General features: G+C 34.5%; 1 long non-coding RNA gene across 1 annotated transcript in view; it reads left to right on the forward strand.

Moving 5' to 3' along the window:
• The window catches only part of LOC148651134 (uncharacterized), a 200,064-nt gene that overhangs the window by 100,782 nt on the left and 72,337 nt on the right, over positions 1 to 26,945 (forward strand). The window lies entirely within an intron of this gene.

Genomic DNA, 26,945 nt, shown 5'->3' on the forward strand with positions numbered 1-26,945 from the left:
GAAGCAGATATGACACTAGTGTCAGCATGTTTACATTACTCATGCATTTAAACTGGTATAAGTTTGATCTAAAAAAGTTCAACTTGAAAAACAGAAACAGAGACAAATGGATATACAGTATGCATCTTGTGAAACACAGTTTCACTGGTAGTCAGACTCCCTAGAAAAAATCTTGCACATCAATGTTTAATGTTGTCTGCTTTAGAGTATTTCCTGATAAGAAAGATAAATTAGCAAGAATTAGTAAGTAGTAAGGAGAAAGGGGTGTAAAATGTCTATAGAATTTTTCTGATGGTATTGCATTCTTTAACAATTGCATGTAGGGGAAGCAAGATGATTTATCTTTTGTTAACAATAGAATGGAACTGGAACTTCCTTTCATTGGTTTGACTCCTATTTGGCTAGAAGGCACCAATTAGTAAATCTTTTCTGTTTTAATTTGATGATGTTCCACTTATTCAGGGTGTTCCACAGGGTACTGTACTGGGAACTCTATATTTCAGTTTTAGCACATACTGTATCTGTAACTTATTGGTTAGATCATTCACCATGGTGTACTTTCTGTTTTCATTCTTATGCTTAATTATTTAATTACTATAATTACTTATTCTCAGAATTACTTGCAATTTAAATTTGATAACATTGTTGTGTTTCTGTACTTTTTATATACTGTATCTGCTTCGTATTAGGTAAAGAATGCAAACTTTAACACGAATGACGTTTTGTTTATGGGCTCCCAACAACGAAGTCGCTTCCGAAATAAAACCCTTGACTAAAGTTGAAAACTTGGTATTATTTTTTATCCTGAGTTGTCTTTGTTGTTGTCATTGCATTGCATGTTAGAAAATTCACAAGGGGATCCTTCCTTTCCATTGGCTTTGTATTGCCCAATTAAAGTTCTTGCTCTATCTGATGCTTGCTAAAAAAATTGATATATTATTTTATTTACTCATTATTAGACTGCTTTAGATACCTGCTGGGGTATCTATGAAGGTACTTAATAGTCCTTAGTAAGTCAACAATTCTGTAGCTCATGTACTAACTAAAATTATTTTGTCTCAACATTTTATACCTGATCTAGGTCAAACTACTTGCAATAGATTTTCTTATTTCAGTTTAGATGATAATAAATGAAACCACCTAAAATAAAGTACACACACAGCTGATTGCCATCTTAAGACATTTTTATTAAATATTAAATTATGGGTATACATAAACTTCACCCTGAATAAAAAAAGAAGAGTCTAGTAATGTCTGACCACAAAGACTGGCAGAATCAGATATGATGGCAATACGCACATGAACACATGTTTTCTACTGTAGATGATGACAGAGCACAGTTATTTCCTGTCCAACTACACTTTCAATTTCCTGCTCAACACTTTAGTTTTATTACAGTGATAACAAGATAGTATCTTCAGTGTCCATAGGGACAGTCTGACAATGGCTATAGCAGAATACACTGATAAAAGAATTGATGTAAAAGAAAAGAGGGCTAATTCTGCCAAGAGTAGACAGACTAATAATAATAACGTTTTCTTTAAATTCTAAAGGTGGAATAAGATTGGACATTACAGTAATATATTATGTGTTTACTCATACTGTATATCTTGATTATCATTTTTTTTCACTTTGATTAATAAAAACTTTACATATTTGGTTCCAACACTTTCTTGTTTTCCTTATAGGTAATATATTAATTTTTTTCACCCAGATTGTCATCTTTCCTGTGCTGGAGTCACCTCTATATCTTTTCAGTTCGGTGACGTTGACGTGACTCAGTCGACAAAAGTAAAGTAGTAAAGAAGACAAAAAGTGAAGAAGCAGACAGTCTGAAGTAATCGTATTTTCAATTAATGTAGCGGGGGCTTCATTTAAAATATATATATTTTTATTTTAACATGTCATAGGCTATCTGTTTAGTAAAGGTTCTTTCATTCACAAATCTCTCAGTATCCTCAAGCATACATATAGATATAACAATATAACATAAGGTCCTATAGTTAGGCCAGTGTATTAACACAAAATGTTAAATTATAGTTAATTAGAAATTTTTATTTTCCTCTAATATTTTTCAGATATCTCTATCTTTAGAAATTGGTGTAACAAATACAATTAGGTATTAGGTTAATGTTTTGCTTTGGGTTGAGTTAATACAAATATCTAACCTATTTTTAACATATTAGGTTAAGTAATATAAGAGGCAAAAATATCAATATGAAGCCACCTAACAGTGTAGTTTGCATGATGATCAGATTTCTAGTGCATCTGTGAATGCTGCTAAAGCACTGTCACAAAACAAGGGTAGTACAAGGGTAGTACAAACAGACTGGAGAACTGCTATTATAGTCCATCTATAGTAGTACGTATGCATGAGAATTGGTTAGCTAATCATAACCAATGTAATTCCAAAAATATCAATACATAGACCAGTAATTCTGACATCTATTACATGTAAGATTATCGAGACAATTATAAGATCACCTATAGGGAAATAACATTCCTGTGAATAATAAGGATTAAAAAAAAGGTAGATCTTGCCTTTCCGACTTGTTAGAGAACTTTGAACAGACAAGCTTAGTAATTAATACAGGCACAATACATAGTGTATTTAGATTTCCAGAAGGCCATCGATACATTTCCCCATAAAGTCTTCTCTCAAATTACAGGCGGTTGTAATTCAGATAAATGGATTTGTATGAAGAATTAATTAATAAATAGAACAAAGAGAGTACAGATAAGGTGTGAATTGTTAAAGTAGTGTCATGTGAAATGTGTAGGTAGGTACAGTAGGTAGGTTTGTATGGGTGTATTGGCTGCCTGGCCTGGCCTGGTTGGATACCTACTTGTATCTCTCCATGAGTGAATAGGCTCCTGGCTCCTGGCTCTTGAATCTGCAAGACAAAACCAAAGGTACATGTAAGCATTGGAGCAAAATGTTAATATACTGGTAATTTTATCATTCTGACATACAAGCCCAGAGAAGCAAGGGGAAGTATGGAAATTTACCAAATGGTATGTTTTTTTAGATATTGGTGATCCACTGGGGATCGTTCTGATACAAACATGACCCGTACAACGAGAGTTGAATGTATAGTACTTGAACTAGATGGGCACTGATATAATGGAGAAGCATGAACCTGAAGTACAGTAGCTGAGAAGTATTTAAACTTGGAAACAGGGGGACAGGGAGCCCACAACAGGGCTATTTCTAGTGGTAACAAAGGAAATCCGAGACAAAGCAAATAAAGATAATTCTTCTATTTCTAAATACCTCAGTGCTAAAAACATACTGAATCAAATGCAAGAATGTGAGGCTACTGTAATAAGTAGGAATTGTGATATTATAGGAGTAACTGAAATATGACTATGAGATAATGACATAATGAATACAAAATTAATGGATGCACAATTTCAGCAACGCAGTCAGCACAGGATGATAATAATAAGAATTCCTTACAGTTTTTCTGGATACTCCACTCAAAGCACTTTACAGGTCCTGTAGACTCCCCTCCACCACTGTGCAGCCCCCACTTGGATGATGCAGCGTGATCCACTCAACAGAGTGATGAAGCCAATTCATAGATGGGGAATATTTGGAGGCCATGATTGGAAAAGGTGAGTGGGAAACTTGGAAAGGACACCAGTGTATCATCCCTACCCTTCCTGAAAAACACCTTGGGAATTTTAATGATCAGAGAGAGTCAGGACCTCAATTTTATGTCTCATCCGAAGGACGATGCCTTTTTCACAGTTCATTGTCGCCGTCACTACACTGGGGCATTAGGACCCACACGGACCACAGGGTGAGCTCCCTTTACTGGCCCCTCTAATACCTCTTCCAGCAGCAACCTTAGTTTTTCTCAGGGGGTCTCCCATTCAGTTACTGGCCAGGCTCACACATGCTTAGTTTCAGTGGGTTGTGAGTTGCAGGGTGATATGGCTGCTGGCTGGATGCTGGATGCAGGATGGATGGTGATGTAGGAGTATTTTATATAGAAATGACCTGAAAGCTAGAGACGTGAATCAGTAATATACAATACAGGAAGTTTAGAATATAGATATGGGTTAAACTAGAAAACAGAAGTTTTAAGGATTAACCATTAAGTTTATGCTAATACACAACAACAGGTGGTATGCATAAGGATGCAAATAGTTTACCGTATGATGAGAGCTGGGAGGTGTGTAGCATGGTGATGTAAAATTACTGAGAGAATTCAATTTTCATTAAATGGGGTTTTGTGGTAGTGAATAATTAAAGTGAATAGAAAAGTGACATGGTCAAAATTCAAATTAAACAAGTTAAAAGTAAAAGCAAATGCACCTATTCTTTTCAAACAAACAGCATAATGTTACAGAATATAGAATGTTGAAATAGACTGAGATGGATAATCAATTCCAAAAGTATACTAAAAAAATCATAACCACCAAATTGCAAAGATTATCCCAAGAACATACCTAAGCAGTAAGTATAATCAGAAGTTCTTAAGATCTTTGTTTTCTGTCACAGTTTTGGTGAAAAGAGTGATAACTCAAACATACTGGGTTGAACAAATATTTACTAATAAAGACACACACTAAAGTTCACACAACATAAAAATACAACATACAAGTTGCTCTAACAAGGTGCCCCAGAGACCTATGTCCTGACCAACCAGAAAAAGCACAGACGTATCAAGTATTCAAAGATCCTATATAAATGCAACACCTACACTGGCCAATAAGGGAGCCTACCTTCAAAACTAAACAGAATATGATCTACAGCTAAATCTCTCTCTTTATAAAGCTGGATGCTACTGTATAACATGAATGGGAAATCTTTCTCCCTCATCTAAAAATGAATCCGGAAACTAGGAGAGGTTGTTTTAAACCTAGGGATTCTCTGAACAGGAAATCAGAGTTTCCTAAAAACAACAGAATGGCAGGCTCTCTTAAGCAGGTTCAAATACCTTACTTGAATCTAGTCTTTATGGATGATTTGGACAAGGACCTCTTGCCTGGCATGTTTTCTTCTCTCTGTGTCTTCCTGTCTCTTCCTATGTCCTTCCCTTCCCCTCTCTGCCTACCTGTGTTTTTTATCCTTTTTTCTCTGAATTCTGATGCTGTTTTACCTGGAATTTTATTACTCTTAATGAATATCCAAGAACTCAATTAACTAAGGTAAACCCCATACATCTCACTAAACACCTCAGTTCCTTTCTTGCTTTGAAGTTCCCGAGAACTGCAAATGTTGATATTAGCTGGATGTTGACCACAGCCCTTTTATCTGTAACTATATACAGTAATTATGAAAATAGTTTTAATAGAACCATTGGCATATTGTGACCATAATATTGTATACCTTGCAATACTTTAAGTAATTGTACAGTATACTTTTATCTCTAAAGCTTGAGTCTAAAATTAGAGTTTAGAAGTTTCGTTTTATTGTAGAAAAATACATGGAAAAGAGGCATTTTAAGAGACAGACAATGTAAATTTAGTAAGAAAAAAATAGTAATTTATAATAATGATAATAATATTAATAATAATCCATTATATACCACAATAGATATTGTGTTTTAAAGCACTATGCTTTGTGATTTGGTACATGTTGATGTCTACTCAGCTTCAAAAAGAGAATGGGTTAAAATGTGTGAAGACATCATGTGATGGCTGTTTCTGACCTTTAGAATAAACAAATTCGTTCCTTGGGATTGCATCTCATTGAAGACATCAAGCATTCCTGGCATGCCTCTTGGTAAATACATTTTAACTGTTTCTCCTATTTGGATAATGAAATTATTTGTGAGATCTGAGGCACTCGTGTTGTTTTTCCCCTCTAACCTGCAGACCTTCGAAGAATGGCTTCTCTGCTCAAGCTCAGTTCAGAAACTGATTATCTAAGCGCTCCAAATTTCAGCTAGGTCTTGATCTCTACTTAGTGCATTCAAGTCAATTTGTTACTGCAAATATAATTTTGTAACTTATAATATCCAGTTGGCTGGGCAGGAATGCTTATTCCAGATGATTTCCACTCTTGACCCCATGGTGAGCTTGCCCTTTGCTGGTTGAGGCATTCAGCTGCCAATCAAAACAGAGTTTTTCATTAAATCCACTTGAGAATTGTGACAGAAATTAAGCTGCTATCACTAGTGTGCTTTCATGCTCTTATTTCTCCTCGAAATTCATTTCAAAGGAACTTTTCCTTTTCCATGTTTATCAATGGATTAAAAAAATCTCTGGATAGAAAAGTTTCAAGATTAAAAAAGGTAGAAAAAGTACTTAATCAAAGTCTTAAGGTTTAGAGAATGGTGTAATTAGTTCTTACTGAAGTGACACTGACAAACACAGCTGAGTGGAGACAGGAGAAAAAAGAAAGCAGAAATGAACGTTTTACTTGACATTCTTGGCCCTGAAGCTAAACCCTGCCCGGGCCTTTCAGACACACTCACATACACACACACATCCAGCTGATTTCCCCTGAAGCAGTTGACATTTACCCTGGTTGGATAATTGAGGAATAACATTTGCGTTACAATTTAACATGACCCCTGCCTTTATAGCCCTTTCATATTACCCTTCTGAAAATGGTTGCTGACACCCTGGCAAAGCAGGAGGTGGTGTTATTGAGGGGTGCGGAAGGGAGGGGAAAGGATGGGGGTTGTGGTTGGGCACTGTTGATGATATAAGAAAGGGAAGCTTATTATTACAATGGCACAGTCAATGTCAAGAGGAGCTGCTCTGCCCTTTTCATTCTCAGGCGAGCCACTATTAAGAAAAATGTATTAAAAGGGGGAAAGACTCAGAGGCAGTGACATGAAGCCTGAGCTAAAAGCAAAGGTTAATGGATTGACTGTTACCTGTGCAAGAGGCTTAACATTGCCCCATACACAAGGGGACTGCTTCCCAGACTTATTTTCCATGAAACTAAATTAAAGGGCTAATTCTTATTTAGTATAAAAAATGAAGGGTAATCAGTTTATTTTAAACAAAGAAACAAGGTCAAGTCTCATGCTTAATCACAATGATTCTGAGTGATGTCTGCTTCACACATTGAGATTTCCTTTTACTCAATGAATAGTGTATGTATACATTAGTGCCTGACGGGGTGTCTGTGTACATTCAATATACAACATGCCTCAGAGCATTGCTTGCTTTAGCCTTCTAACCCATATAACACTCATATATGACACATGTATTTCACATATATGAACCAATTTAACAGCCTTATTGCATTTAAAAGCAAGAACTACCAAAACAAATCTTGAACTAATTGGATGGATGAAGAAAATGTATTCCTACTCACAGTTTTAAGCTGTATTACTAACTTTAAAGCAGACAAACTTTTGAAAAAATGTAAATCATGAAGGAATCATTTAGCTTTTTTTTTGGTTCCAGAGGCAAAGATAGATGATAGACAGATATCTCATAAGAAAGACCCTTCATTTTTATGATGTGTGAAAAGATCATGCAGTTCCTACAAATTGCAGGAATGAATATTAATTAGCTCTTTCCATTTCACAATGCTGAGGATGAAATGCTAATGAGATTTCTCATCCTGCCTCTTGTATATATTAAGTAAAATTTGGTAGCCAGGGACAAATTTGGAACTTTCTCATCAGCTTCAGAATGAAAGCCTTAATTTATATTTATTTCAATGATATACAATATTTTGTGTTGTACACATCTAACTCTATTTGCAGGTATCCTAATTATTATTCTCTCTATGCCTTAATCTTAAATTTAAAAAAGTGTCTTAAGATCTTGATACATGTAAAATTACTTCACTTTTATGAGTGAGTAATGCAGTGTAAAACTCATCTATTAATGAAAAAAGACATGTAAAACCTTGACTCAGTAGAAATTATAACATTTGAGTCCAAACAATATAAATTATTACAAGGAACATTTGCCAGGAGTTATAACCACAATTATGTAATAGGTCCTAAACATGGGTTTCTTTGGTGAAGGCACAGATGCTTTATCTTAACAAGGAGAACAATCATCTTTAGAAGTGTGAAAAAACACACTGTCCCAACTTTTTTTAGTTATGAAAACTGAAACCTCATCACCTTGTGCCATAAAAATACCCATCATCCCCTTACTCTTTGAGACTGACAGGTAATATTACACCTCAAACAAGACGTAGAGGTTCGAAAATTCCAAAAACAACATGGATGACCTATAATAAAGGTTTTCTTCATACTTGAGATCACACTAAAATGTTAACATTCCCTTCAGTGTGGCTTCAGTGAGAAAACATGTGTCATATTAAACATCACAAAAGAAATCCAGTAGCTTTCTCTTTTTACCCTTTATCATTCCTATAGTAATTTTAGACTTAAAATTTCAGATTCCAAGTTTGAGAATAAAAAACCTTTTTGATCAAAATCACTACTAATACGTAAAGTGTCTTGTCTTGATAGTGTTTAGTGCAGATTAATCAAAAAGGTGCCGAATTGCAAAGTCCACACATTAATATGACACATTAATATCTGCTGTGTAGACTTTATGGTAATGGTCTTTGTATTTCTCTTAAGTGACCACTAGAGTGTACCCAAATAGCTCAGGCCCTATTACGATGCAGTCTAGCTCCGAAAACTGATTAACCCCACAAATGCCTTTTTGTATTGATCTGGGTCCTTATAGACTGTTCCCATTATTTATGAAACACCATAGCCTTTTTTAAAAAACAATACATTCTTAGCTGTTTCAAGAGGTGTCACTTCCAAAAACACACTAAATATAATCTAAAGTTCATCATGGAAAACTGCAAATAGTTAACTTTCAATCTTAATAAAACAATAAAAAGGCTTAATTATAAATTTTACAAATATGAGGTAAAAAAGTGAGAAACCTGTAAATGTCTCCATTTTGTGTAACTATTGACACATAATCAAATAAAAAAAAAACTTTTCTTGAACTTAAAAGTTAAAAAAACACAATTATGGAATAGCAAAAAATAATTCCAATACACCCTAATCAAGGGGAATATTCAGTTCCCAGTTATTTACACATTTGTGCTAACCTGGTATATTTTCAGCACCATTTCTTCGTGGGCTTTCTTCATGATATATATAAGGGAAGGCATTAATGTTGCCTTTCAGCTCTCCAGAATAGTACCTGACCACTCAAAAGAAAGCACTATTTAATGGTAACACTATAAATTGTCCATACCTCTTTGTGTCTAGTTCCCTTGTCCAGCCTGGCAACAGAGTAGCAACCATGAGTGGGGCTGTTATACCTGTAGTTGGTACTGTTGGCTGGCATCCTTAGGATTCTAAAGTCTATGTAGTTGTGAAGTGTCATGGACATCATTGCTGACAGACTACACATGGGGCAGGACATGTACTTGTGGCTGTTGTCTGTGTGTCCTCTGTCTAATGTCTGATCAGTGAAGAGCTAGATGCTATTCACAGTCTGTGATTAATCAGGCTAGAAAAACATCAAACTTTGGTATCTGACCCCAAAGAGAACATGACATGGAGCTCTGTGTGTAGTGAGCTACTGTATGTATGGAAAAGATTTTGTCTCCTACATATTTGCAAACTGACTTTCTGCTTCATCAAACTGAATTTTTAATTTTCCTGCCTAACATTACACATACTTGATAGCCAGATAAACATCTTACCAATTACCAATAATTAACTTTTAATTTGTTCAAATCTTTGTAAGTCATCTTCTGTTGACAAATCCACATCCACCGACACAGCTAACACATTAACAATTCACTTACACTGGTCTAATGTTTGCAAGTCATCTTTTGGATTGTGACAAAGCTAACTGTGTGATTTGTGATTTTCTTGTCATCTCACGTTGTTACTTCTCCTGCATATCCATTTTGCTTAACAGCTGTTTAAAATTGTCAATGAAATCCATGTAAAGTATAGGAAAATCTTATGTATAAATTAAAATAAAAATTGAATTACTCATTATTTTTTGTTATAACCACCTAATCGGGAGTCACCAATTGTGTATTTTGCACATCTTGGCTTGCGGCTAAGAAACATGCAACCACATCCCACACACAGTAGAATAAGGCAGTTTAGGAAGACTCCTTTGTCCCTTGCACCTTTGGCGTAGTTGTCTTTTACCCATGCCTCAGGCTTTATAGTCTTCTAACAGGGGTTTGGTAATTATTAAAAGTTATTATTCCCTGTTCACTTTAAAGTTCTACTGCATCTACTGCATCATCGTCATGCAAACAGACAGTTATAAGTGCAGAAACTGCAGCTACTAGCAACATCTTGTTCATCAATGCAACATCAATGTGTCGAAGATTTCTAATGAATGATACTAATGAAGGGGCTGTTTGATAACTAGGAAAATCTGAATTATGACTATGAATTTGGATATCTACAGAGTAATATACAGAGACAGATATATACTGTAGATACAGCAAATGCAGGAGAGATGAAAAGGAGACCAATAACAGGAGCAGGGACCAATGTTACAACTGTGGATTTGGAAGATTCTAGTGATGGACAAGGGCATTTCCTCATTTGTAGCAGGTGGCTGAGATTGCATTTCCAGGACTCTACCATAGGTGTTTATGCATCTTAAGTATTTTCAAATTTAATCTTAACTTTAAACTCATAGCTTTGAGAACAATGTTATCATTACAGGGCTGAAAAGTAAATACGTGTCTGAAACCTCAGGGTAATTCACTGTAGGTAGAATTTTGGTCTTCAGTGACAAAGGGTGACTTCTAGCTGTTCTTAGCTGGTAGTTGAGTAGCTGGAATGAAACCTTTTTCAAATACACCTAGGGGAAAGAATAATGTGTTAAAGCAATTAAATGTAATTTACTGTATTTACTGTTCCAGAACAATACTGTACATGAATTTTAAGATAATTTGCAACTTTATGCATGGGTTTTATCACCACATAACTGCACAATGTTTAGAAGTTTATTTGTTCAAGAAATTTGTTATTTTCTGTGCTACATCACATCATACCAGTACTGGTACTTGTTATCCTGAGTTCATCTTGTTACGTCCAGGCTAGGAACAGCTTGCAGCCTGCGGTTGCCAAGGGTGACCACAACATTTGCAGCAGCGCTCGCCCTCAAGCCGAACCCATGAGTACGAGATCTGGCCGCTTGTCTGATCGTCCAGCTACCTTTCAAACAGGCAGCCAATCTATTAATCAAGCCTCTAATTAATGCCTGCATAAAGGTTTGGTTCACAGTTTATTCGGGGCTCTGACATTAAGCTACTTACGGCCATAGGTGCTCAGCTCCATGACCGTCCAAACCAAGAATGGACCTCTGTCAAGTACCGCTTAAGCCGTTAGTCTCCTCTACTTCAATCCCCGAGCTACCCAGCTGAATGGAAGACCCAGACACTTCAGCTGCAGTCAGCCCCATCTGCTTGAAACCCAGGGCTGCTTTTAATCTGACAGCCAATCTGCCTGAAACACCCTGGACAACCCTTTCTACTCCTGTGCTTGCTAAACTCAACTCTCCCTGACTAACCTCAGAGATACCCGAAATCCTGTGCTTGGATTTAAACTTGCTATTCAGCCCGTGGCACTGCACTGCAGGTTCTTGCATCGTAACACATCTCAAAAGAATTGATGATGCATTGATTGTCCATTCCCAGATCACAACAAACTGAAATGTGCAATCATGCTGGAATAACTTGCTTTAAAAAATGAAAGAAAATCACATTTAGCAGACCTTTGTGAATTATTTGCAAATATATAAAAAGCTCATGTTAGAAAAACCTGTTGATTTGGAAAACAATTGTGCAAGAAATCTATTCAACTCAACGAGACACTGTTTAGCAAATTCACCATCCACTTTTAGCCACAATTAAACACATCCACTTTTTACATACATTCTATTTAATAGATATGAAACATTCAGATATATTAGAGATGCTTAAAATATTTAAGTGGATTACACTCACAGATACAGTTGTTATTATCTAAACATTTTAGTTATTTCATCTTGAATCAATTAGATACTGTATGCACCCTTTTCATTATGGTTTATGTAATCAGCATATGTTTTTCACTTTTTATATATTTTTACTGTACTGATTTTATTTGTTTGATAGTATTTAATTCAATTACTCCAGACAGTAATTTTTATTTGGAATCTGTCCTTTTTATGTTTCCATTCATCTACTGCTGTGATGTAGCTCTTTGTCAGAGTGCCACCTCAACTGATAAATGACTGAAGACTGACTGGTACACTTTATTAAAAAGTAATAACAATTTTTGTAGGCACCCTTCATGTCGTTAGGGGACCATGAATCAAAGGACACTGCCTGTCTGAGTCTGATAAATGCATCGTTTACCAGCTGAGGAGTTATTTAGGACTGGCTATTAATTTAAATCACATTTATCTCCGCTGAATAGGGGATTGCTGTGATAGGACTGCGAATGACCAATGGTGCAGCTAACTGCACATTATTTATTACTACCTCCTGCAATGCGTAGCACAATATGTTAAAAAAGCAGTGCCAATTACCATGGTTAATCTAGTCAGAACAGTAACAAATTTCACTTGAACAAAAAGGTGCCTTTTTTGTCTCAGTACCAAGTTACTAAAGAATTTCCTCCTCCGAGGTACAACAAAAAACAGTGTTGAATTTGGCATTTCCCTTTTTAATCTTTTTTATAGTCATTCTAAAAAGAAAAGTACATTTGAGAGGCCATACTATTTAGCATAGTAAATAGAAGCCAAATAATAATTTCTATTTTCTTTATTAAACAAGTTCATGTTTAGCAATATAATAATAAACAATATGCAATATTATAAACAGGATAATGAAGTAATAGTAGTAATAATAGTAATAATCTTGCACAACAGTACTAAAACTGCAATGTTGTCTTTCTGCTATTTCTGAACACCAGTACAAAGAGCATAGTATGGTATCTTGGGCTGAACTACACAAGATAGCATAATATTGAGCTACCTCTGCTACTGATAACCAGTTTATCCAGTTTTTCATTTCAATAAAGGAATACAACAGGCTTGAAATCCCATTTAATGTATAAGCCCAGTAGCTACACTTTAAATTGTTGTCCATGAGAAAATATATGCAGACATGTGACGCCTTAATCATGAGATTTTCCAAGATGTTTCAGTTTAATCTCAAACTACAGTACATATACTGTAACTGCAAATAAGTGAGTTGTTGCAAAAATGTTGTTGATACATCAGCTGTAATACATAATATATGATATATATATATACAATTAATTCTATAAATTGTTTTTTGCTGCTGTAGGCTTGGCTCTTAGAATGTGTTTCCTTGTTTAGAGCAGTGGTCACAAACAAAATCATGACAATGGACCTCAGTGGTGGTCTGATAAAGGGTGTGGGAGCCACCAACCAGAAATATTTGAAGTGCCTGTCTTTATCTGTAGACCTATAACAAACTAGCTGGAGCAGAAATATGCACCATAGAAATGTACAGTACTCACTTTGGGTGAGATCTATTCTGGGCTAAATTTCTTAAAGGTGAAAATTAACATGATATAAGAAGCAGCCTGTAACACCAGATGTGCAAACTACTTTAATGTAACCCAACCAGGCAGAGCAAAGGTACATAGTGTACAGGGTATTTCTGCACATTTTCATTGGTACCATACAATTTGTGATTTTGTGAGGGAACAAAAATAATTATTGTGTTTGATGATGAAGATCAAGTTCTTATTTCAAGGTGGACAGATATCAGGTGGATTTGAATTGGCAATTGACAATGTTATAAAATACTGTGCTGCTGAAAATAGCTTTCCAATTCTTACCACGAGTGTGCCACCAAAATGGATTTTAAATAAGGCACATCTACTTAACGGCTTAGCTTCCAGCCACTGAAAAGGTGACACAGAGTAACAAATAAAACACATGCACACATAACTTCACACACTCATAGGGCAAAACCCCGGAACCATCTGACTCCAGATGCACATCTTTCCTAGAAGTATGAGGAAAATGCTGGGCAACACTAATTGAGAAACACAGTCTTTTCACAATCATCAACCTTACAGTAAAGGATAGATACAGTATAACTGAAAGAGCAATTATTCCCCATAAGTGTAAACCTTACAGTATTTGCATATGATTCCATGGACAGTGAGACTAACTGATCCTGCAGGGGAAAAGAGAGTTCTTGAGATAGCACTGCACAAAATTGCATCATTTGCCGGGTGGAAAAGTTAAAATGTGAGACATACAGTAACTTGTTTTCAAGCTGCCTCAAAACGGAAATTAATTACAATAAACTGGATGTGATAAAACAATTAAATTAATTCAGTTCACAAGGAATAACAACAACTGAGAATTAGATGCATTTGAAGATGCTTATTAAGCAGAATTTGTTTAACTCACTTGGCTGGACCCCTTTGCAGAGTGAGGGGTTAACCAAGGTGTAGCTGCAAACATAAAGATTGGGTGGAGTAGGGATGCTTAAGCAAAATGCAAAAATATAGGAATTTGCGTATTATACTGTATGTAACATAGAGAAAGGACGTTGGGATAACTTAGAACAGCTGAGGTGAAAGGCATATTTGTAATAATCCCTCCCCAACTTCAGTAAAGTACTTCCTACTTCAACTATAGTGGAAGCACCATATTTATAGTATAGAGCTTTTATAGTTGATAAAAGCTCAAACTCATCAAGCCATGTCAATAGATTTGTATTCTGCTTTTTATTGTATTACTTCCAAAGCTTACAAAATATCTGATATAAAAACATTAGAAAAACACTAAAAATGATAAAATCGACCAATTCACTATATGCATAGGATTAAGCAAGTCATATACTAAAACATGTAAATACACTATATGCAAAGGCTTTGTGTTACCAATCAGGCAAAATTTAAAGTGAATTTGTATGTGACCATTTCAGTGCATAGTTCTGAAATGCATGCATATTTGGGAGAAAGCTTGAGAGTTTCAGGCTTGTGGTCAAGACTTGGAGGAGAAAAGAAAAAGAAAAATAGTAAATTGAAAATTGCCTAAAAATCTAAACTGATTTCCACTGTTACATTTGTTTCATGGCAGATTACTTTATGAAATGGAGGTATTCCAAATAAGAAAAGGTCAATTTTCCATGCACAGATAGATATTATTTTGAAGGTTACAAATGCTGAACACGAACTTAAGAAGAAGACAGAGAATTACGATTGCTTTCGTGGGACACAAGTGCAAAAGACCTAAGGTCAAACAGATTAAAAAATAAAGCCTTAGGCCATGGCTACTTAGAGCATTTTAAGGATTAACAGTGCTCTTTTTATACCTCACATCTATTTTTCTTTCATACTTGTGGCAAAAATTATAGATGACTGTGAGAAACACTGCCTATAATTCTGCAAGCAATTTTCTGCAGAATCATTTCTTCAGAGACAAACTTTTTGGTTTGACTTTCATGTGGCATGTGGCATTGCTTTTCAGCAATATACTGTATCCTAGTAGTATATCCTAATAGGATGATGATCCTAGCAGGACAGTGACCCTCTACATACTGTACAGTACAACACATCATTACAAGACATCAGATTTTACTTTGAATCAGTCGTCTTATGTTGTAAATTTCATATTTTAAAACTTGGATAACTGACAGAGAAATTATGTGTTCCCCATCTTTTCTTCTGTGGCATGTTTTCAAGTTTAAGGCATTTTGCAAAACTGACTATGATATTTCATGTCAGTGGCATTTATAGCTCACTAGGTTTTAAATTCTCAGATTAATCAGTTTCCTTTAATGTGTAATGTGAAGTATCTGAGAATCTGAAGTGTAAACACATGATAAAGCTATACTGGGTTGATTTCAATAACGGAAAATGTACACAGATCAATGAAATCAAAAATATTTGGATTCACATTGTGTGGGTCCAGTTATTGTATGTATGGTTTGAAAAAAATAATTATCCTCATATATTTAGGCTGATGTTAGGATTTAATATAAATATTAAAATACATTTAAACTTTTTTGTGGGTTAATAAATACTGTGCATTTAAATATTTTTCAAATTATTATTAACTTAATTTTTAAAGTGACCCAAAGATGACCTTTGAATAGGAGGGAGACACAACTTGAATTAATTTTCTGTCTTCAAAAAACAGGCTTCACATCTGTAGTAAGTCTGGATAATTAAATAATTAAAAGGAGAGCGCTGAATGTTTAGGTTGTTAGGCTGTACACCTAGAGTGTGTTTATTCACTACGTCATGTTTGAATAACCTTTCTATGGACTCCTAAACCCACACTGTTAATTGAAACATAACAGAATTAAGTTACCAATGTGCTACAGAAAGCTGTGTTTACTGTAAAGCCCCAGAAGTCTTGTGCTTAGCAGATATTTTCATTTAATTAATTTTCATAGGGTCCAAATGTCTTATAATCAATAGGGACAATGGATCCTTGTATGGATATTTTGTTAAATCCCTTAACCTATACTTAAACTGTGTTACTGTAACTCCTGTCAAGAATCATGGTCTAATTAGGATTTTTTGTTCAGTTTATGACTTTAAATGTGCTTTTTTCATGAAGCTGTTAATGATAATATACATCTTCAGTATATTGAAAACAAATTACACTAGAACATTTCTTTTAAGACTTCAAGAACTTATACCTTATTAAGAATTGCAATAATTTAACAAAAATGTATTTGATTAAATTTGATATTTATGGTGTCAAAGAATTCAAAACTTTATTTTAAACCGCAAATATTGTTTCCTTTTGATAATTTTATTTTCAAAGTTTTACTCTTAACTACAAAGGTTTAAAACTTGTAGCATTTCAATTTTAATACTTAGTGACACCATGTATTAAAATTTCAAAAGTATGAACCAGATTGCATTCACCCATTTTCATAAAAAATAGAGCATTAACCTAATTATCAGCATCTATTTAAGTTGTGAAAGATTTTTTTTTTATTTCAAGAACTTCTAAGAACAAGTGCAAACACAGATGTGTAGACCCAAGTGATAATCTGCCTTAAAATTATATTTTATCATTGTAATGAAGATGATGCTTGCCTAAAACACATGAAGATCACCTGGTAAAGCAACTTAACTATTCATGTAGTAAAGGATCACAAAAACAGCTGACATGTTGTGAAGCTCATTCACTGTGAAACTTTACAATACTGTTTAGTTTTGACCATCATTTAGACTTCCGAGGTCTATTTAATGACAAGTATGGTTTTGCCAAAATGCCTTTAATACTGGCACAATGGCAATGTTTCCTCAATGACCACATCAAGCTGGCCACACCTAAGGCTGTGATGCTCAAATTGGGAACTCAAGGAATACAACAGGGCAGCTGGTAATGTGAAGGATGAGACAAATGTTTTCTCCTTCCTCACATGGTACAGTATAATAATAACAGGACTTTCAGGTTCCTTTCTTCTGCGCACAAAGTCATATCTGTTTGTTTGTGTGGCTTCTTTATGAGTGACTTACTTCAATTGATTTAAAGTCCATTTTTCCTCTGCTAGGCCAGGGCCCTTCAGGTCTGATGGAAACTAAATCTGTAAAGTGACCCAAAAAAAATAAATCACAGTGTTCGAGTCATCTAAAACTAAAACCTGGTTTTCTATCAACTTGCCTGGAATAAAACAATCTTTTTTTGTGGTGACTTGATTTTTTTTTCTTATGTCAAAAGGGAGCAAAAGGATGCATTAAATCGTAAAAGCATAAGAATAGTTGGGTGCAAAGTGCTATTGATCTTTTTATGTACGCCATAAAGGAAAGAATGCACTTGTGCTGTCAGCTTGCATTTCTAAAACATGGAAACAAAAAACAAAAAGATTTCATTTGATCCATTATAGTTACTGTTCTGGAAAGAGGATACAGTTTGTAGACAAATTGATGCAGTAAACTCAGGGGTTATATTCAGAAGCCAGATAATACTGAAGTTTGCTCCTTTTTGCTAGGTTATTTCCTAACCCAAAAATATGTTTGGAGATATTTATTGGAATTGAAATTGTCAGCATACCAGCTTTTTGGCCAAAAAGTGTGCTTTTAAAAGTTTCCAACAAACCACAGTGCATCTGGATTCAGATTTAGCCATCATAATGCCTCCTTTCTGTATAAAAGTGTAAAATATACCCTTCATACAGCTCTTTGAAAATCTGCATAAAGGGAGTTTAATTAATATTTATTTTGGTATACAATATCAGACATATTTCGGTTGTAAACAGAGATTCAAATCAACTGATATCCTTAATCTTCTTCAGTGATGACTTCTCTGTTCTCGAGATATAATATTAATATTTGAAGCAATTTTTCATGCTCAGATTTGCACATTTTCTCCTCACACCAGCAGCTGGCATAATTTCTCCTTTTTTCTAACATAGTCTACAGCTCATTTGCTTCTCATCAGCTAAGAAATGGCTAGGACAGACCTAAGTAAAATATTGAACCTTTTAAAACCTCTAAGTAATAACATGCATTTTACACACCATCAGACAGCTGTCTGTCCTAAACAGTCACACAAAAAATTATTTAACTTACTAGTTTTTATATTGATAACTAAGCAATGTTAAAATGACAAATTGTAAAACACATTCACATCAGTTACAATAAATAAATACAATGTTCAGTTTGGTACGCACACATTTTAACTCTGTCTTAAACCAAAATGTAATATTTTTTGTAGAGATTCTTTTTAAATTTGTTCTAAAACACCAGTGTGACATTATGATAAGAAATTATAATGCATCTTTCATTTTTAATAACTGCTTAGTACAATACAGGGTCAAGGGAAACCTAACCTGGCAGGTAATGGACACAATACAGGAGACCTCTGGGACAGGACACTAGTCAGTGACAGTATAGTAAGGGTTCATTCATATTTGTATTAGTTCCCTAAATAACACCTACTTATTTGAATGTAGTGTTTCTCCTGATAACAAATTTTAAAAAAAGGCCTGGCATAAATTTTGACTAATGAACAATGTTGTTTGGTGTTTCAGCTATAGTAATGTTAAAACACTTATTTAAATGGAAACTATACTAGGTAATTCCTAGAGTTCACTCAACTGCTAATTTCTTAACATTAATTCTAATGATATTAAAGTGTAATTGATTTTAATAATAGGATAAAAAGACAATAATTCACTATATATAGCAGAGGACACATCTTAGTAAATTTTCCACATCTCCATGTAACATAATTTTAATATTCTTAATTTTCTACAGGTTAAACTGTATATTAACACAATTGAACATTTATTGTATTCCACAGAATGAACTTCAACAAAATTAACTTGAACACCAGCAAACACTGAGTGGTGTTTAACAGAATATGCATGACCCAGTTAAAAATGAGGGCAAATGAACAAATACATATGCCAGATATAAAGGAAAGCTAAATGTATATTTCCAGTGCATAAAAAGCAATTTCTTTATAATTCTGTTTTCAGTAAAGTGTTTGTTTTTAGATATTAGTTTCTCAACCCATTCTACCTATTTCTAGGTTCTATAAAAGGTAAATGTGTTGTATGAAATGAACATAGATTATTTTGGAGTATGGATACTGTGCTTTTCTGTCCTTTTACTATTGCCCCTATTTCTAAAATGACATGTTTTTTAATAGTTTACCATTTATATTTGTCCCATGAAGCTTCTTATGGTTCTTGTAGGTGTGTTTAAAGGACTGTTGCAATATTTCTTATTTGCTTTCATTTTTAAGCATAATGTATATTACCAATTCATTCATAATTGTTAGTTATTTTGTATTATTATAAATGGAATTATGAAAATGTCGATTTCTTTTCATAGAAAATAATTATATTCTTGCACAAGCTATTCTTTTTGACATGTTTCTCTAACAGAAAAATGTGTTTCGATCTTCCCCTGTGTGATTTCAAGCAAGCCAAAAAGAGGACTGATAATTAATGTAAAAGAGCTTGACAATAGGCCAATCCTAGCATGCCTCCTCAGCTGTTTTAGGTGATCTGGCATCAGCTGAGCTCAGATCCCAGGTGAAAGGCTTCAGGGGATGGCATGCAGGCCTGAAGGCAGCAGGTGGCTGAAGGCCCGCTAACTGCACCCCCCATATCTGAACACAGCATTCTCTCATATCTAATTCTGGCACAAATTGTTTTGCATTTCATGAGGAACGACCAACGTTTCTTTAACCAATGCATTTCGTAATGTCCCTCAAGTTTCACATTTACACATTTTCTGTATAAGTGGGACCAGTTTATGTCAGAGGTGTTTCTCTGACAACTTCAGGTGCTGGAGTATATGTGACCTTTCAGGTTGTTTGCCTTCAAGCCATACAGGTGAATGTGCATCATCAAATGTATTGCTATTAAGTGCAAATGCTGAGAATCTCATGAGTCATTATTTTTGCCTCTTCACTGGGGCAGTTGTATCAATTAGGAAGACTATAATGATCATTGGAGAGGAGAAAAAGTAGTTGAAAAAATCATTGAAGCTTTTCACACTTAGTTCAGCAAGTCCTTAAATGAATTATGCAGATAATCCTGCAGAACATGATAGATAATCTAAAATTATGTACAATTATCTGTTCATTACTTTTCTTAATATAATATGATCATGACTACGGTCCTGGTTTTGATAGCCAAAGCTCAAGGATAAATGCAACATGTAAAGTCATTGCCCCTGTACAACAGGAAGAGACTTGAAGAGATAGTAGTTCTGAGCATAAGTAACACCTCGCACAAACAAATTGTCTTGAAATAAATTTGCACTAAATCAATCACTGCAGAGTGAAAGATAAACATTATTGGCCAATTGTTAAACACTAACATAACTCTTAGAAGTCTTTTAAATAAAGCTAACAGGATGTTTTAGCCCTTCTTACCTTGAGGAAATAGGAAAACAGATTAACATTGTTCATGAAGTATAAAGGTACAAATCAGGAGAACATTATAAAAAAATGAAAGACTATTGTAAATACCCCTAAGAGCACAGTGAGTGCAAGCATTAATAAGTTGAATGTGTATCATAATGCCCAGACACGTGTTTAGGTGTGTAGACACGTGTGTAGATAAGACTGTCCATCCAAAGTGAGCATACAGCCAAGGAGGAAACTACAGTAGTTAGGGATTCCAATATGAGGTCAATGACAACATTAAAAGAGCTACAAATTGGTTGAGATGAGAGAAAATGTCACCAAGGTCAATCCACATACTGTAGCTGGATTGTGTGGCAGAGAGACACAGTTAAAAGGGGTGACAAAGGCTTTTGCGGTCACATGAGACACAATTGGTTTAAATGCAAAGTGTTACATGTGGCAGAAACCCAACACAGCTCATCACCCTGTCAACAGAATGTATGATGGCAACATTAAGTTATGGGGCAGCTTCACAACAACATGGAGTATAACGTTTGGTAAGAGAGAAAATGTATAAGATATTTGCCCTAGTCTTAGTGCTTTGCTCAATTATCAAAATTTGGCACTTTTATTTAATTGACTGTGTGGGCGTTGATTTATGCCATACAGTATATGTTTTCCTTGCTTCTGATTGCCATAGTAACAGTTAAAGCCCACATGGGCGGAACTGTTCCTTTGGATATATTTCTAAACAAAAGATACAAACCAAACGCTTTTGTAAATATTGTAGCGATGGTATCTCTTCCATGTTACTGGAAAATGCAGAAGACATTGCATTACCTCCTTTTCTTTTTCTAGTTCTCAGTTGGAGTAGTAAACAGCATTTTAATGGGCTTAGTGTACAAAATTACTGTTTTGGTAGAAGCCAGTCCATCCTGCTCTAGAGCAATGACCTTCTTGGTAGACCTTGACCTTGTATTGAGGTACACTATATGTTTACATGTACCTATATACTGTACATGTACCTATGGCTTTTGACATATCTATCTCAAAAGCCATGATTTATTTTTGCAAAAGTTGAAGATGTCCATCATGACTTGTATTTACAGTATATTGCAACAGTCATGTGCTCAGACATGGCCTGGGTAGATTAGTGTAGATGAAAGAATGTTTTGATATGGAAATAAATGCTTTCTCTGATACTGTGGTAGTTCATTTTGTTTCTTGAAATAATGCAATGTACTTGTAATAAGTATAAGTCATGCCTTTACATTTAGAACTATTGTAGATCTGACTGAAAGTCACATCCTGAGGTATGTTTTGTTAATGTCAATTGCCAGTTTCCAACTAGGGAATAAACATGACAAAAATAACAAAAACATGTTAAGCCCTATTTTAATGTCTTAATGTTTACTAAAATCTGATCACTTTACACATTTAGTTCTTTTTTTTTGTCTTTTCACTAAACGTTTGTAAAATCCTGTCGAGGCTGTTTAATGTCAGAAGACAATAATCTGTCAGATATTTAGAGTGTGAAACACACCATCTTAGTTTTTATAATGGAAATAAAGTAACTGTGAAAATAAAGAGTTTGGAAAAACAATCTTCTTTAAACTTTGCCAACACCTTTCCTTTCAGTCTGATTTACTGTATGAATGTGAACTAGTATTATTCTGTTTAGTGTACCTTTATACTGTAAAAAGAGAAACATTTAAACATTTTATTAATGCATGCATATTTCTAAAATCCTAGTATTTAGAAAATGACATTCTTAGCATTTTTAATTAATAAAACAAGCATATTCTCTTTCAAACCACATATGCTTTCTGGGCCTAAAAACGTGTCGCCATTTGAAGTTGACTTTGTTATCTGAATTAAATTTGAAATATATATACATCCAGGAAAACTCAAGCCATTGCAGGTATTCCAGTGGATTAAGAACCAGAGGAAGCTACCACAGGTGACCTCAATGCCTCTGTAAATAGTCCACTAATTGTGTAATTGATTGATTTCTGTAGGGTTGGGTATATATAAAAGCATGTTATGTTCACAATATTTCCAAACGTTTTGTACTGGGTAATCAGTGACTTTTATGACTAGACTGGGTTTGATTGAAGCAGAGGTTTTTTTTTTATTAAGTCGACCACAGAACTCCTTTTGGGTTTTAAAATATATTGACATTATATATAGTACTGGGTTTGGGGGTTCCTAAAGAAAAATTGCTGCAGTGTTGTTCAATAAAATTTAAAGAATTTTCTAGGCATGATTTATTTTACAAAGAGCAAAACCATGAAGAGGGAATAACAAAGAAAAATCGAGTGACAGGAAAACTGTTCTTCTGAAAGGAGGAGCTGGTCTATTATTAAGTACAAAAATTAAAAATTAAGTACTAACCTAAAACAAAAATCATGAATTTACAGTGACAGTCAATGATCAGTTGGCATTTTTGTATAGAACAATAGGAAGGTTTTTTTTTCTCAAAAAAGGAATGTTCTTCCTTAAAGCTCAAAGTTCCTTCAAGTTCTTAACTGAAGTGTAGGAGGGATCGACAAAGCCATCATCCAGCTGTTTTAAATCAGAGTCATCACAGACTTTACATAGACTTTCACTGTATAAAACTCACCCACCTCTTGTCACATTTTTGTTGCATGCATCGATTAGTCAACACTTGGACCTGCTCCAAAAAAAACAAAAAAAGAAACAAAGAGAAAATAGTTTTTTCGCATTTTGCCTCATCCATTATTCATTTATGTTTCGACCGTGCTCCAAATAATAATGAAGAAAAAAGGAAATAAGACAGAGCAAAACAGAAAAACATACCATTTGTCTTGCATTTGCCTCACACATTATCCATGTCTATATATATATAACCATGTATAGTACACATGGACCATACTTCAAACAACAAAGAAAGAAACATAAGATAGAACAAAAGATATATATATATATATTCTATGTCTCATATTTTCACACATTATTAGTGTTTATACAGTACATAGATCATGCTCCTCAAGTGGACCATGCTAATTCTGATTGAATTTAAACTAAACTAGCAAAAAGACAAAAGATAAAATCTATTAATGTCCCTGCATAACTTTTAAAATTGATCAAAAAGCTAAAAAGAAAGAAACTCATCCGTATCCTTTTAAAAATATTCCTCTTTACTTAAGATCTCCAAATGTGCTCAAAGATTATTTGGACTCAGTAAATCATTTTATAATGACCCTGCTATTTCGTCTTCCTCTACTCCCATATCTTTCCCATTGCATTTCCCACTACTGCAATCCCTGAGATGAAAAGCTGGACTCTAGCTAGGTTGCAAAGGACTCCATATGCACTGAAATTATGTTCTATTTACCTCATTGAGGTTAATAACAACCAAGCTCTGTCTTCAAGCACACTGTACTTCTTCCTCCCACAATGACATAACCCAGCACACAGCTAGAGGTCAATTATCAAAAGGACTCCAGGTTGCTCCTAATGTCATCCCCAGGATCTTCCATTCAACCATTCAACCTTGAAAGCCTCATTATGTCCTGCAGCTGGTTCTTGTTTTACCTCTGCACAATTTTGTCGAAAAACTGGTTTCTTTACAGAACATTTTCTCACTACTTATTTCAAATTGGGGAAGATGTCTTAGCTGCTCATCATGTTATTCTTTAATTCATTTATTTTAGGAATTGTAACTGGTCCTCAGAAGCATACACCCAAACCAATTCTGAAGTTCTGAAGCAAACGTTCTGCAGCTTTTCATAGAAACACTTGAATTGCTGCAATCTCCTAGTGTCTGTGCATTTCTTTACTTCTCTGTTTATGAATTGTTGTTGTTAGGGTTCATTTGTTTCTTCTGGGAGTCTTAACCTTCTCGTACTATGGTCATCTGCTTATTGGATGTCTTTATTCCTTGTGAAACCATTCCATTTAAAAAATAAATAGAATCTCTTACAAGTCTGGTATTTTTGGTGGCACAAGGAAAGAAAAGCATCAAGAGGGTGCCTACCCCAAACAGAAAGCAGAGCTCACAGGAGTATTTTAGATTGTACTTTAGATTGTAGATTTACTTCAGGAGGGAATCCTGGGACTTCCAAAGATGCATTTCCCTGGAAATTAGCAATGGAAATCTACAGGAATCTGGTAAATCCTATTATTAGGAAATGGATTCCTAATATATTGTCAGAACTGTCTGTGGGATGATGAAGAGAGGGAAGTTGCTGTCTCTAGAGGTGAGGCAAGAGCTATTGTTCCTGATGTCCTCAGAGGTAACAATTATGTATGTTTGATTTACAAAGAGAGTGTTCTATGGAACATAAAATATGAAAGGTTATTAAAGAGAGGAAATGGTGAAGATAGTCATTCGGTACCAAACATTTGTAAAATGTATGGATTATTGTATGTCCTAGAACCATCCTTGAATCTTCCTCTTTCTGAACCCAACATAGTTTTTTTAATAGTATATGCTCAGCTTTGTGGCTGCTGGTCAATAGTATACTTAATTGGGAGTATCCAACACAGTGATCTTTTAATTAAAAGTAAATTTACGGTAGTTGGCAAAATGTTATAACCACACTGTGACAGACAACACCCTTAGCTACGTCAGTCTCAGGAATATGTGCATATAAAAACTGATTATGGCAACAGTTCAATGGACAAGAGGCATTATATCTGAGATATTTGCAACTCTTACAAACACACTTTCAGAGAAGCCCCTTAGCCCTATTTCTAAATTACACATGCTTTTCAGACTTTGTCTTACCAATGCAACCGTCACTACCTCTATTAAAGCCTTTTTAATAGTGAAATCTCCACTAATTCCACCCATGTGAGAATCTCTCAGTCTTCATCACTAATCTAATAATTAACTAATTATCACTCAGAATGGATGTTTACATCACTTAATAAGTCAGTGATACTGTAGGTCATTCATAAGCTGTCCAGCCTCACATACCATATTATTCGGTAAAGATAAAACATTACATTATGGTGCATAAATTCTTCTAAAAACACTAAATGCATTAAAAAAATGAAACTGAATGATTTTGATGCTCAGCCCCATTCAATTACACGATAAGTGAAAGACACTGAATCCATCATTCACATCTTCTTGTGAATACTTCATTGTCATTATGCCATACAGTCCTGATCCAATACCAACAAAAATCAAAACAGAACCTAACTCAGGTGGTAATAAATTATTTAACATAAATGATAACATTAAACACTCTCTAATATAAATATTTGACATATTAATATTCAAATTGTATATTATCATGTTTCTTTTCATGTTTGTGCCCATAGCTTTTTCTGGAAATAACCCAAATGAACTGAATACCAAGTTACAGCAGATATTATAATGAGCTTTTGATGTACATCCTGAACAACATGGGACCTACACTGAATTTGTAATCATGTAAAAACATGTAGATCAATGCATATCTTTGTGGGCTACCAGAATTCATGTGATAGTTTATATAAAACAATATTTCTACAGGGGAAAATGAAGTATTTATCTGTTCAGTAGGAAAGATTAAGCTATTTCACAATCAATAGAGCAGTTGGAATACATTTTTATTTGGCGCATTACACTGCAAATGAATTGTAGAGCCAAGTAAAGCCAATTGGAAATGTGATGGAATATCTGAGACCAGCACTTTGACAATTGGTTACATTTCCAGAACATGTAGATTAATGACCCCCCGAGTGTCCCACATCTCCAGTATTTATTAGAATCCATTAGATTACATTCAGACATTCCACCCATACTGTAAAAAAGGATTGGTAATCTTAAACTGAACTGATCTTTATCATACAATATGAGATATTTATGTTTATCACACCAAAATACAATTGATGATTTTATTCATAGTTTATACTTTTGTTTATGGTTGGAGAATTGCTGTTACTGCCTTTATCTTGCTAAATAAAGACTACTCTCAAGTATTTATGTAATTCCTTTCTTTGTGCTAGATCTCTGTATTAACATAAGGAAGAGACAGGACATGTAAACTGCTGGTATTTATATACCCCATAGCTTTTGAGTCAATATTCAATAGGGATTTATTTTCTGTAGCTATCTTCGTATCAGAGATTAGGCCAGATCTTTCTGTCTTCTTGTCCAAAATACTTTTAAATTTAGTGTGTGGAAAAAAAGCTTTGATAATTCTATTGCAAAGTAAAGCATTATACATTTGAGCTTTTAATTA

The sequence above is a fragment of the Lepisosteus platostomus genome, chromosome 12, assembly GCF_059453375.1.
Source record: "Lepisosteus platostomus isolate fLepPlt1 chromosome 12, fLepPlt1.hap1, whole genome shotgun sequence".
Taxonomy (NCBI): domain Eukaryota; kingdom Metazoa; phylum Chordata; class Actinopteri; order Semionotiformes; family Lepisosteidae; genus Lepisosteus; species Lepisosteus platostomus.